Below are 12,212 nucleotides of genomic sequence, written 5' to 3'. Positions count from 1 at the left end.
GGTAAGACCAAAGTAATTTTATTTTGAAAAGACAATTATCTGAAGCCAGTAAAAGATTTGGAGTTTCTTGTAAAAATTAATAAATAATATATGTGTTTTGATCTACTTATTATATTTCCAAAACCCTTAAAAAGGCAACAGGAAAAAAAAAAAACCCACAACAAATGATAAGTGAATAATCGTTTTACTAGATAGGCTGTAATATGTAATTTGATGAAGCACAAATGTACCATGATTTTCACAGGGAATGCTTATGAATGGACAGACAAGAAATTACAAATAAATGTCAAATTGTATGTATGTACTAGTGAATGATGACAGGTGAAGTTAATGCTTTCCATTTATGCAAGATAAAAGCAACACAGTTAAATGTCTTCCTTTTCTATTCCTTGGTAAAAATGAGGTACTTTGATACTGGAATTGACATGGGATCACTGAGTAATGAGAGTAACATTCTATCATCATTTCTAAGAGAATAAGAAGCCTCAAAGGAACATTTCTTCATAAAGTTTTACATGCCAAAACATTATTCACACACAGTGGAAGCTAGAGCTTTATGAAAGCATAATACAATTACATCTTTGTTCCCTAGAGCAAGTATTTACAAGTAACAATAAAGGGAAGCACCTTTTCATTAAATGCAGTCATGTATGTCATCCATACAGCCATTCATGCTGAGGATATTCATATGCCAAGGCACAGAAAACGCAAGAAGCCTTTGATTTAGCAATACCCATAAAGTATGCATATTTATGTGTGACCATAAGCAGATGATCACGATACTTCAAAGCTTTGGAAACCAGGTAAACAAGGAAGAATATGAAGCTGTAAATTTCATTTATGAGCATGGGCCAGTTCAAGACGGTTCAGTTACTGATGAGTTTCTTCCCTTTCCCTTTATGCATCTGTTCATATACACGTACACATTTAAAAGACACTGAGTAGTATAATCCACAGATACAATAAGTGGAATATTTTGAAACTTCACAAAGTGGAATATTTTGATACTTCACAAAGTGGAATGTTTTGATTTAATCTAAAGTACAGTTAAATGTCATCTAAGCAACTGTGTTCTTTGAAAGTCAGACACAGTGTCCCTCTGACAGCATGTTTTCTTTAAAATGGTGTTTTCCAGACATTTATTCCTTGAAGATGATAATGCCTTGTGTTCAGTATTGATACAATATGTGCAATATTTCAAAGTGGAATATTTTGTTTTAAGCTAAAGTACAGTTAAGTTTCGTCTAAGCAGTTGTGGTTTTTGAAAGTTAGACAGAATGTCCCTCTGATAGCATGTTTTCCTTTCTTTGAAAATGATAACATTGTGTGAAGAATGTTTTGTGATAAACAGATGTCTCTACTTCTGTAATCACCGCTGTTTGGAATCCTAACTAATCTGAAAGGCAAGGTCAAGCAGAGAGCTGGAGCCAGCTCCAAATTAGCAAGACTTTTGACTGTTGCAGTTTCATAACATTGAAATTAGACCTTGGAAAGTAATAGAATATGCATAAGATTTCTGGGAAAATTTATCCACATGCATGTAAGTGGGAAATATATTCTGTAACCAGACTTTCTCTCATTGCACATGAATGATGGAGATCATTCCCGCATGTTGCCCAGGCCTGAGAAAGGATGCTTGCTTTCTAAAACTCCAAAACAAGTCTTAGAGAGTTTTATTTGCCAACATTTTCAGTATCATTTTAGCGACCCAGATGGGACTTGCTTTTAGGATTTTGGATCTGTGGGGGTCGAGGATGCTCCAGCCGGCAACCGAGAACTTCTTGGGGGGGAACCTCCACCCCTTCGGACCATGTCTTGGAAGCAAGGATTCCACTGGTAAGAATTAAAGAATTAAAGCATCCTTTATGGATTTTGGTTTGGTTGCCTGCTCATAAGTCAGTAGAGAAAGCTCTGTAGGGTTGGACTTGAAAGGTTCGTAATATGGGTTTGGTGTTAAAGTCCCCAACTTGGTATTTTGGTATATTTGGTAATCCAGATTTTGTTATTTGGTATTTTGGTTTGGAGTTAAAGTCCCCAGTTTGGTACATAATTTTAAATAAATCGTTAATGGGAGTAGTCTTCAGTCCGATAGCGAGGTGAATGAGAGGTAAACAGGGAGTTCTACCAACTCCCTTATGTCAGGCTGTGGGAAATGCAGAACCGGTGATTTATTATAAAGTCTCTATTTCACATTTCTATTACTGATTTGAACAACTGGAAATTAGCAGTTGGAAATCATAGAGACAATCCAGGCCAGACAGCCAGCGCTTTTGAGAGAATGATTAAAACGCAAGGCTCTGACTGGAAAAACGATAAGGCGATTATGCAAGTGTTTGATGATTCATAAAGCAGGTAGCAGGACTTTTACAGGGAACAGTGGCTCTATTGCTTTCAAGGAGCTGAGGCACGAGACTTGCGAAAGTTATTGTGTGTTACTTGAGTGGCATACAGAAATAGGGAGAGAAAAGAGATTAATAGCGGTGCTAGAAGGGAACACTCATGGAAAAGAGGATATAGGGAGGATACAGGGGAAGGGGCCAAGGCTGGAGCCCCTTACCACAGAAAGTCTGGGTACAGCCAGGACAAAATCAGTGTGCTTAATGTAAAAAGGAGGGGCACTGGAAGCAGGAATGCCCTCTTTTGAATTAAGGTACCCTTCCAAAACCCTGTTTTCTGTAGAACAGGATTAAAGGAGAACAGAGGAATTTTCTGCAGAACCCCTGGTTAAAATCAAGCTGGGGGAAGAGAAAATCAGGTTTCTGATGGACACCAGGGCTGTGTATTCTGTATTGAATACCTTGAAAGGGTAATAACAATATATAAAATATATAATAAAATGTAAATATAATAAAATATGAGCATTGTTGGTGCAATGGGAACCAGGGAAAGCAAGTCATTCTGTAAACCTTTGAAATTCAAATTGGGAAAACAGTGGGTAACTCACCAGTTTTTATATTTACCACAGTGCCCAAACTCATTATTAGGGAGAGACTTGCTTGAGAAATCAGAAGCTCAAATCAGTTTAATGAAAAAGGGATGGAGATCTATATACCTGGATCTATATACATAGAGACTACAGCATTGTTATTACAGGACATCAGCACACAAGGAACAGTGAACCTGCAGGAGGTGGAAGAAGCAGTGATTCCGATTGTATGGGCTGGAGAGATACCGGGGAGATCTAGAAAGACAAAAACAGTAAGAATTGATCACAAACCAGGAGCATTGCTGATAAGAATGAAACAAAATCCTTTCAAGTCAGAAGCTCAGTGGGGACCAGTGCCTGTGATGCAGAAGTTTTTGGAATACGAACTGATAGTTGAATGTGAGTCAAAATATAATACGCCAGTGGTAAAGATTTTCATTTAGTGCAAGATCTTAGGTCCATTAATCAAATTGTACAACATCTACATCCCATGGTGGCAAACCCATATACCTTATTGACTACTTTAACTGCGGAACAAGGGTGGTTTACAGTATTAGAGTTAAATGATGCCTTTTTCTGCATCCCTCTTGAGCAAGAAAGTCAGGAAACATTTGCTTTTGCATGGGAAAATCCTGAAACTGGTAGAAAAACTCAGTACACAGGGACTGTTCGACGCCAAGGATTTAAAAAGAGTTCAACAATTTTGGGAATCGATTAGCCAAAGAACTAGAAATATGGAAAAAGAAAATGACAGGACAACAATATTACAGTATGTGGATGATATCCTCATTGCTACAACTGCTAGAGAAGATTGTTTGTGACTGACTGTAAGTCTTTTAAATTCTTTGGGACTGAGTGGATACAGAGTTTCCAGAGAGAAGGCTCAGGTGGTGCGAAGAACTGTGACTTACCTTGGATTTGAGATACAATCAGGACAGTGACAACTGGGAATGGAAAGAAAAGAAGCAATTTGCCAACTACCAGAACCCCGGACAGTCCGTAAGTTAAGAACTTTTCTTGGGACGGTGGGATGCTGTCGGCTCTGGATTTCAAATTATGGCCTGTTAGTAAAACCTTTGTATGAGGTATTAGAGACATCTACCTCTGAGCACCTGGTTTGGACTGATAATAGCAGGGTAGCCAACAAATATTTGAAATTGTCTTTCACAAAGCACTAGCACTTGGGCTACTGGACGTGGGACAGCCCTGGGAGTGCTATTGCAATTTCTGGGAGAGCAGCGATGTGCAGTGGCCTATCTCTCAAAACAACTGGATAAAGTCAGCCAAGGATGGCTGGGTTGCCTGAAAGCAGTTGCTGCCACAGTAATATTGATCTGGGAAACTTGCAAATTTACAGCAGGTCAGAAGATGACAGTATATGTACCACATATGGTCATCACTGTCTTGGAACAAAAAGAGGACATTGGCTTTCTCCTAGTCAAATGTTAAAGGTGGCATTACTGGAGCAAGATGATGTCCTCCTTAGGACCACCTCAGTTGTTAAGCCGGCAGTGTTTCTTTCTACTGACCATGTGGAAGGGACTCCTGAGTATGATTGTCTGCAGACAACTGAAGAATTATATTCCAGTTGCCTGGACCTTAAAGATCGATCATTTGAGAAACCAGACTGGGAAGTATTTATGGATGGGAGCAGTTTTGTGTGAGGAGGAAAGAGGTTGTCAAGTTATGCAGTTACCACAAGAAGCTCCGTAGCAGAAGCTCATGCTTTGCCATCAACAGTCTCTGCTCAGAAAGCCAAATGAGCGGCCCTAACCAGGGCCTTGGATTTGAATCAGGACAAGAGAATCAATATATGGACAGATTCTAAATACGCCTTTGGAGTTGTGCTTGCCCATGGAGCCACATGGAAAGAGAGGCGGATTTTAACAGCACAAGGGACTGGAATCAAGCATACAGAAGAAATTCAAAATTACTAGCCAGTATTCAGAAACCTACAGAAGTGGCTGTTATACATCATAAATCACATTGATTGGAGACATCTAATATTGGATTGGGAAATCAATTGGCTAAAGGTGCTAAAGAGGCTGCAGAAACAGGCATCGTGGCTTTAGTGCCAGAGAATGAAATAAAATTGCCAGAAACAGCTCCTAGATATGATAATAAGGACCTTTGATTAAGACATTGCAGGTGAAAGAGCAAAATTGTGGGTGGTTTGTCACACCCACCGGGCAGGTGGCAATATCTCCTTTTCTTTTAAGGGAATTGGCTAAAAGGGAACATGATAAAGGACACTGAGGAACGGAGGATCTTTTAAAACACTTAAAGAAAGTAGTCATAGGAAGGGCCATGACAAAACTGTTTGTTCGGTTACGGAAAATGTGGGGTATGGCAAAGAAACAATCCCAATAATCGAGTAATACTTGGAAATGTTAAGGAAGGAAATTGCCCTGGAGATCACTGGCAAATAGATTTTACTGAGTTATCCCAAAAAAGGATACAGATATATTCTAGTTTTAGTAGATACCTTTTCAAACTGGTCAGAGGCTTTCCCTGCTTGCACCAATAGGGCAAGAGAAGTTTATTTGCTGGCATTTTTGGTATCAATATGACTGGAGACCAGAGTACACTGCTTGCCCCAACTACCGTTTAAAAGATATGCCAGCCAGAGGCAACTGAGGTTCAAGATGACAAATTCAAAATGAGACAGTTCAAGAATAAGGCACAAGAGTCCTGGAAATCAAGAGCTGCAAATGCCCAGAAGATTCAGGCTACTGGGCTGAGTCCTGGAGTAAGAGTCCTCAGTTACAGAGATCTTCAGGATCTCCACAGAGATCTTCAGCCACAGCTCTTCAGGAGGGATAGACAGGGCAGGCAAGGCAAAGGGGTGGCATTGTATGCAGCAGAAGGGCTGGTATGCATGGAGCTTACAGTTGGCAATAGCATAGTTGAGAGCCTCTGGGTAAGGATTAAGGGACAGACAATTAAAACAGATGTTGTCTTGGGAGTCAGGACAATGCCACTGACAAGTTATTCTTTAAGGAACTGAGGGATGCCTCCAAGTCATCTGCCCTTGTCCTTATGGGGGACTTCAATTTGCCAGATATCAGCTGGGAATACCACACAGCTAGGACAAACAGGTCCAGAAGATTCCTAAACTATTCAGGACAATAACTACATGGTACAGGCGCTGAGGGAACCGACCAGGAAAGGAGCATTCCTTGATTTGTTGCTTGTTAACAGAGAGGGTCTCATGGGTGAATTGGCGATCGGAAGCTGCCTTGGCCACAGTGACCATGAAGCAGTCAAGTTTAACATCTGGTAACAGGAGAACAACCGACAGCAAGACCTAAACTCTGGATATGAGGAAAGCAGAGTTCATGTTGCTCAGGGAACTGCTTTGTAAGGTCCTCTGGGAAAAAGCTTTTGAAGGCACTGGGGTCCATCAGTGCTGGTCACTTTTTAAGTACCACCTCCTAAGAGCACAGGAACAGGCAATTCTGAAATGCCAGAAGTCAAGTAGGAGAAGCAAAATGCTGGCATGGCTAAGCAGGAATCTTCTACTCAAACTGAGGTATAAAAGGAAGGTATATGGCCAGTGGAAACAAGAACAGAGATGCTGTTTGCCACTGTAGAGCAGAGATTTGTGCGACCAAAGCTCAATTAGAGTTGAAGCTGGCCAGCACTGTGAAGGACAATAAAAAGGGTTTTTTAAAATATGTTAAGAGCAAAAGGCAGGCCAGAATTAACATTGGCCTTGATGAGCATGGACACCTCACAAACAGGGATATAGACAAAGCAGAGATGTTTAATGCTTTCTTTGCCTCTATCTTCAATACAGCTGATGGGCTCGGGCCCCCCAGAGCCCTGGGCTTGAAGACCAAGACTGTGCAAATGATAAACTCCCAATCCAACCCAAATTTGTGTGGGATTTGATGCTCCAGCTGGATCCCTATAAAGTCAATGGGGCCTGATGGTATTTGTCCAAGAGTACTTAAAGAGCTGGCTGATGTCATAGCAAGGCTTCTCTCAATGACTTTTCAATGCTCTTGGGAATCTGGAGAGGTACCAGTTGAATGGAAGCTGGAAGATGTTGTCCCAATCTTCAAGAAAGGCATCAGGGATGACCCTGGTAACTACAGGCCTGTCGGTGTCGCTTCAGTGCCTGGGAAGATTATGGGGAATATTCTGGGAGCTACTGAAAACCACCTCAAAGACAACACAGTCATCGGTCCTGGCCAGCACAGGTTTACAGGTTTATAAAGGGAAGGTCCTGTCTTGCTCTTTACAACTACCTGAAAGGAGGTTGTGGAGAGGAGGGAGCTGGTCTCTTCTCCCAAGTGACAGGGGACAGGACAAGAGGGAACGGCCTCAAGCTCTGCCAGAGGAGGTTCAGGCTGGACATCAGGAAAAAATTTTTCATGGAAAAGGTCATTGGGCACTGGAACAGGCTGCCCAGGGAGGTGGTTGAGTCACCTTCCCTGGAGGCATTTAAGGGACGGGTGGATGAGGTGCTGAGGGGCATGGTTTAGGGATTGTTAGGAATGGTTGGACTTGATGACCCAGTGGGTCCTTTCCAACCTAGTGATTCTATGATTCTGGAGGTTCTGGTCGACAGCAAGTTGAACATGAGCCAACAGTGTCCTGGTAGCCAAGAGGGCCAACCACGTCCTGGTGTGCATCCAGCACAGCATTGCCAGCCAGTCGAGGGAGGGGATTGTCCCGCTATACTGCACACTGGAGCAGCTCCACCTTGAGTAATGTGTGCAGTTTGGGTTGTCACAGTATAAAAAGAAAATCAATCAAGTTACCTTAATATTTTACTTCATGGGAGGATCTCATTTTGTGGAAAGCAGACTGTCAGAAGGAGACTCCAGAAAGATATTCAATGAACATACTCTGCACTGTATCCTTAAAGGCAGATCATTGCTTCCCATCTTTGTTTTTATTAGGTCAATGATTTTTTGAGTGGTAGCAAACCAATTTGGTACCTTGGAAATTGCAAACCACTCAGAAAGTCATTGACCTAATAGAACAGAATAGAGATTGCAGCTTCCAAGGTACCAAAGTGGTGTTCCTGCCTAAGCTCAAGGCTTCCTTTTCTGGGCTTGCCTGACATACACACTCTGTGGCCTCTGAGAGCCTCTCCATTGACCTGAACATGCTACAGTGCTCCCCAGGGGAAAGTAATCTCTTCCCATCCAGCCAGTGCATTCCACCTGATTCAATTTCTCCATCAAGAAATACAACAAAGGAAAATTGAGTTAGAAAAACAAACCAAAACAAGACCAGTGTAAAAGAAAATACTGCTAGTAACCTTTCCAAATGTAATTAATGACATTCTTTATAATCTAGGCTCAATAACTGTGATAAAATAAAAGAAGGCATGCAAACGGCCACTTTTGGCATGCACCTGGTACACTGTGGGGAAACATGGGGGGAAAAAAATCAAACAGAAAAAACAGATAATCATACTGTGAATGTAAATACTGACAATTACCAATCACTTAAGAACTATCAGTTTTGAAGTACAACCAACCTAGAAAATTATTATAATCTCTCAGTCATTTATGTCTGTCATCCTTACAGGGCAGAATGACCAGAGAAAAACAGATGAACAATTGAAACATAGTGGTAAAATATACATGGTCCCCCTTGCCAAATGGCTAGTTGAGCCTTATGTCGCAGTGTCTTCATTTAGACTATTCTTCTTTGACAGGATTCTGCTTAGCCCAATACAGTGCCACGACAGCAAACATATACAAATATATATTAAATAATAATATTCAGTTAAAAGATATAATGTGGGCATATTTACATAGGAGATATAAATTATTTAGAGTTTTATCTTATCATAGGAACTACAAAGTAAGCCTGTGGAAAGAAATGATAGTTTAAATAAGACAAGACCACAGCTGTAATAAAGAGAAAAGTTAGGGAGGAAAGAGAAAGAACCCACCTCTGAAGGTTGCAATTTATGAAAAACATACAGCAGCTTGCCTCCCCACCTACATCACCTTTGTGAAACAGAGGAAGCTACCACTCTCTCAAACCTAAAGTTTATCCTAGTGGAGAATTTAAAGAGGAAAAGGGAAACACACATGGGCCATTATATAGCAATATGAATAGGCTCATGAGTTTTGAAGACTTTGCTTTCTATATTCTCTTCAATAATTAATCACCTTTAATAAATGTATCTGTGAAAACAATAAGTCTCATTATAGAATTAAAGGAAGTTCTTATGCGCTTCCACATTCCGTTACAATTTGCAATGCAACTGTAGGATTTTGTTAAGTTTTATATAACACACATCTTCTAAATAAATAGTCCTCAGGGGTCTTGAATATTTTCCAGGTTCTTTCTGAGGACATCTGGGACAAGAATGGACAAGACTGCAGGGATGAAGTGAGATCATGCAGAGGAAAAATCAGAAAGGCTAAAGCCCAACTAGAGCTCAGACTGGCCAATTCTGTGAAAGATAATAAAAAATCTTTCTACAAATACATCAACAGTAAAAGGAAGACCAGAGAGACTATCCAGTCCTTATTGGATGCAAAGGGAACAACTGTGACAAAGGATGAGGACAAGGCTGAGGTACTTAATGCCTTCTTTGCTTCAGTCTCTAATAGTAAGGAAAATTGTTCCCTGTGTGTACATCCCTATGAGCTAGAGGAGCAGAATGAAGCTCCCACAGTCCAAGAGGAGGTGGTTAGACACTTGCTTGGCCAATTAGACACTCACAAGTCTGTGGGGCTGGATGGGATCCACCCAAGAGTGTTAAAGGAGCTGGCAGACATGCTTGCCAAAACTCTTTCCATCATCTACCAGCAGTCCTGGCTGACTGGGGAAGTTCCACTTGACTGGAGGCTGGCTGAAGTTATACCCATCTACAAGAAGGGTCGGAGGGAGGATCCAGGAAACTACAGGCCAGTCAGTCTGACCTCAGTGCTGGGGAAGGTCGTGGAACAGGTGATCTTGAGTGCTATCATACAGCACATGCAAGAGAACCGGGTGATCAGGCCCAGTCATATGGGTTCATGAAAGGCAGGTCCTGCCAAACTAATCTGATTGCCTTCTATGACAAGGTGACCTGCTTAAATGATGAGGGAAAGGCTGTGGATGTAGTCTTCTTGGACTTCAGTAAAGCCTTTGACATAGTTTCTCACAGCATTCTGCTCAGGAGACTGGCTGCCTCTGGCCTGGACAGGCGCACCCTCTCCTGTGTGGAAAACTGGTTGGATGGCAGGGCCCAAAGAGTTGTGGTAAATAGATTTAAATTCAGCTGGAGGCCGGTCACAAGTGGTTTCCCCCAAGGCTCAGTGCTGGGTCCAGTCTTGTTCAATGTCTTTATCAATGACTTGGATGAAGGCATCGAGTGCACCCTTAGCAAGTTTGCAGATGACACTAAGCTGGGAGGAAGTGTCAATCTGCTTGAGGGTAGGGAGGCTCTGCAAAAGGGTCTGAAAAGGCTGGACCACTGTGCTGAGACTTCAACGTAGACCACCAAAAAAATGATAACAAGAGAACTTTGTACATGTGCAGACAGACAATGATGATGTGGCACTAGGAGGGATCAATGTAAATAATGTCCGTGAAATAATTACAGTATGTAATAGTTTTCCGATAAATGTTAATGAATATGTATCTGTGGAAACATTCTTAGAAGCTGGAGGCCACGATGTTTTTAAAGGACCTTGAACGGCAAGATAAGAGAGAGTTGGAGGGAGGAATGAGAAGAATTGGCAGCACGCCCGGAGTAGTAGAAAGAAAACAAGGCTTAAGAAAATGCAAGTTATGATGATAATATAGAAAAGCATGTAAATATATGCAGAGTCAGTTAACCAATTAAGTGTTTAGAATAGGCACGTGAACACTAGTAATTAACCAATAAGATTGTAAGCTTGAGCATGTGGACAGTCAAGAAAACATATATAAGCTTAGCCTTCTGATCAATAAAGGGTCTTCGATTTGCACTTGGAGTCCGTTATTTTCAATCCCCTCAAATGGTTACCCCGGTGTGTGACCCAGGAATTAAAGGTGCCACTCCGGAAGAGGGTAGCATTCTGGAGGGGATGTCTCAGCTGAGCAATCATCTTGCCGGCTGGACCAAGCGGACAAAAGACCCCGGAGCTATTAATCGCCTGTTCAACGAGATTCAGGTGAGCAGCTGAGAAACGTGGTAGAGAAAGGAATGGGTTCAAATGTGTCAACAGAGGAGAAAGATATTGTAAAGATGTTGAAACATATTTTGAGTCCGTTATCTTCAATCCCCTCATGCATCAGTTACCTGGTTTAAGGAAACTGAAGTCATGATATCAGTGCACATGATTTGGCAGAGGTATTCCCCATGTGCCTGGATCCATAATAAAGCCATGCTTGCTCTATATCACTAAGTGCTAAGGAGTCTGATTCCAGAAACGCACTGAGTTATACCTTCCCTATTTATCCATGTGTATGTTATACAACCTTTATTTATATTTCAACTGCCTTGACTGAGCTCCAGACTAATAAAAGGTTCACCTTCAAAGAAGGTTTTATTTTAAAAAAAATATTTATTTTTTGTAAAATAAGACATTCTACTAGTTACTTGAAAACTTTGTTTAAACAAGTAAGCTTGAGTGCTGAAGGAAGTGGGCTTGAGTGTTTCAGGAAGTTATGGATTCCTTCTGTAGATGGAAAGGATTGGATAGATTTTTAAATCTTCAGTTAAAAATCTTAATATATACAGCCAGGTTTTAAGCACATCCATCAAGAATTCATGAAAATATGGTTGACAATTTCTATACATAGATATACTGAAAAAAAGGAAAATAATAAGAACACTTAAGTATTAGACAAGAAGAAATCTGAATAAACACATAAATACCCAAGAATAAGAGTCCTGTAATAATTGCAAATAAAGCCCTACAAGATCCAGTATAAACTCAGCAAAGCTCTTGAAAGCTTACAGAAAACTGTTTTTTCAAGTCAATACTGAAAAAGGAGTAACAAGATTTCAACATATTTACAGATTTAAGTAAACTGGACTTGCAAAATTTAGTTTCACAATCCAGATTTCAAGATATGTACAGTTTATTGAGGGGCCCTTCACTATTTTGGTTTAGGTTTTTTTAGCATGATAAAGACCAAAACAAATCATAGAATCATAGAATCACTAGGTTGGAAAGTCCCTTGTCCTGTCACCTGTCACTTGGGAGAAAAGGCCAGCCCCCTCCTCTCCACAACCTCCTTTCAGGTAGTTGTAGAGAGCAATAAGGTCTCCCCTCAGCCTCCTCTTCTCCAGGCTAAACAACCCCAGCTCTCTCAGCCGCGCCTCATAAGACTTGTT

General features: G+C 41.0%; 1 pseudogene; it reads right to left on the bottom strand.

The window, feature by feature from the left end:
* LOC128850243 (junction-mediating and -regulatory protein-like) overlaps positions 1–12,212 on the bottom strand; it is a 135,454-nt pseudogene that overhangs the window by 35,808 nt on the left and 87,434 nt on the right.

This window comes from Cuculus canorus, chromosome W (genome assembly GCF_017976375.1).
Source record: "Cuculus canorus isolate bCucCan1 chromosome W, bCucCan1.pri, whole genome shotgun sequence".
In the NCBI taxonomy this organism is placed as follows: domain Eukaryota; kingdom Metazoa; phylum Chordata; class Aves; order Cuculiformes; family Cuculidae; genus Cuculus; species Cuculus canorus.
This window is presented reverse-complemented; position numbering and strand designations above follow the sequence as displayed.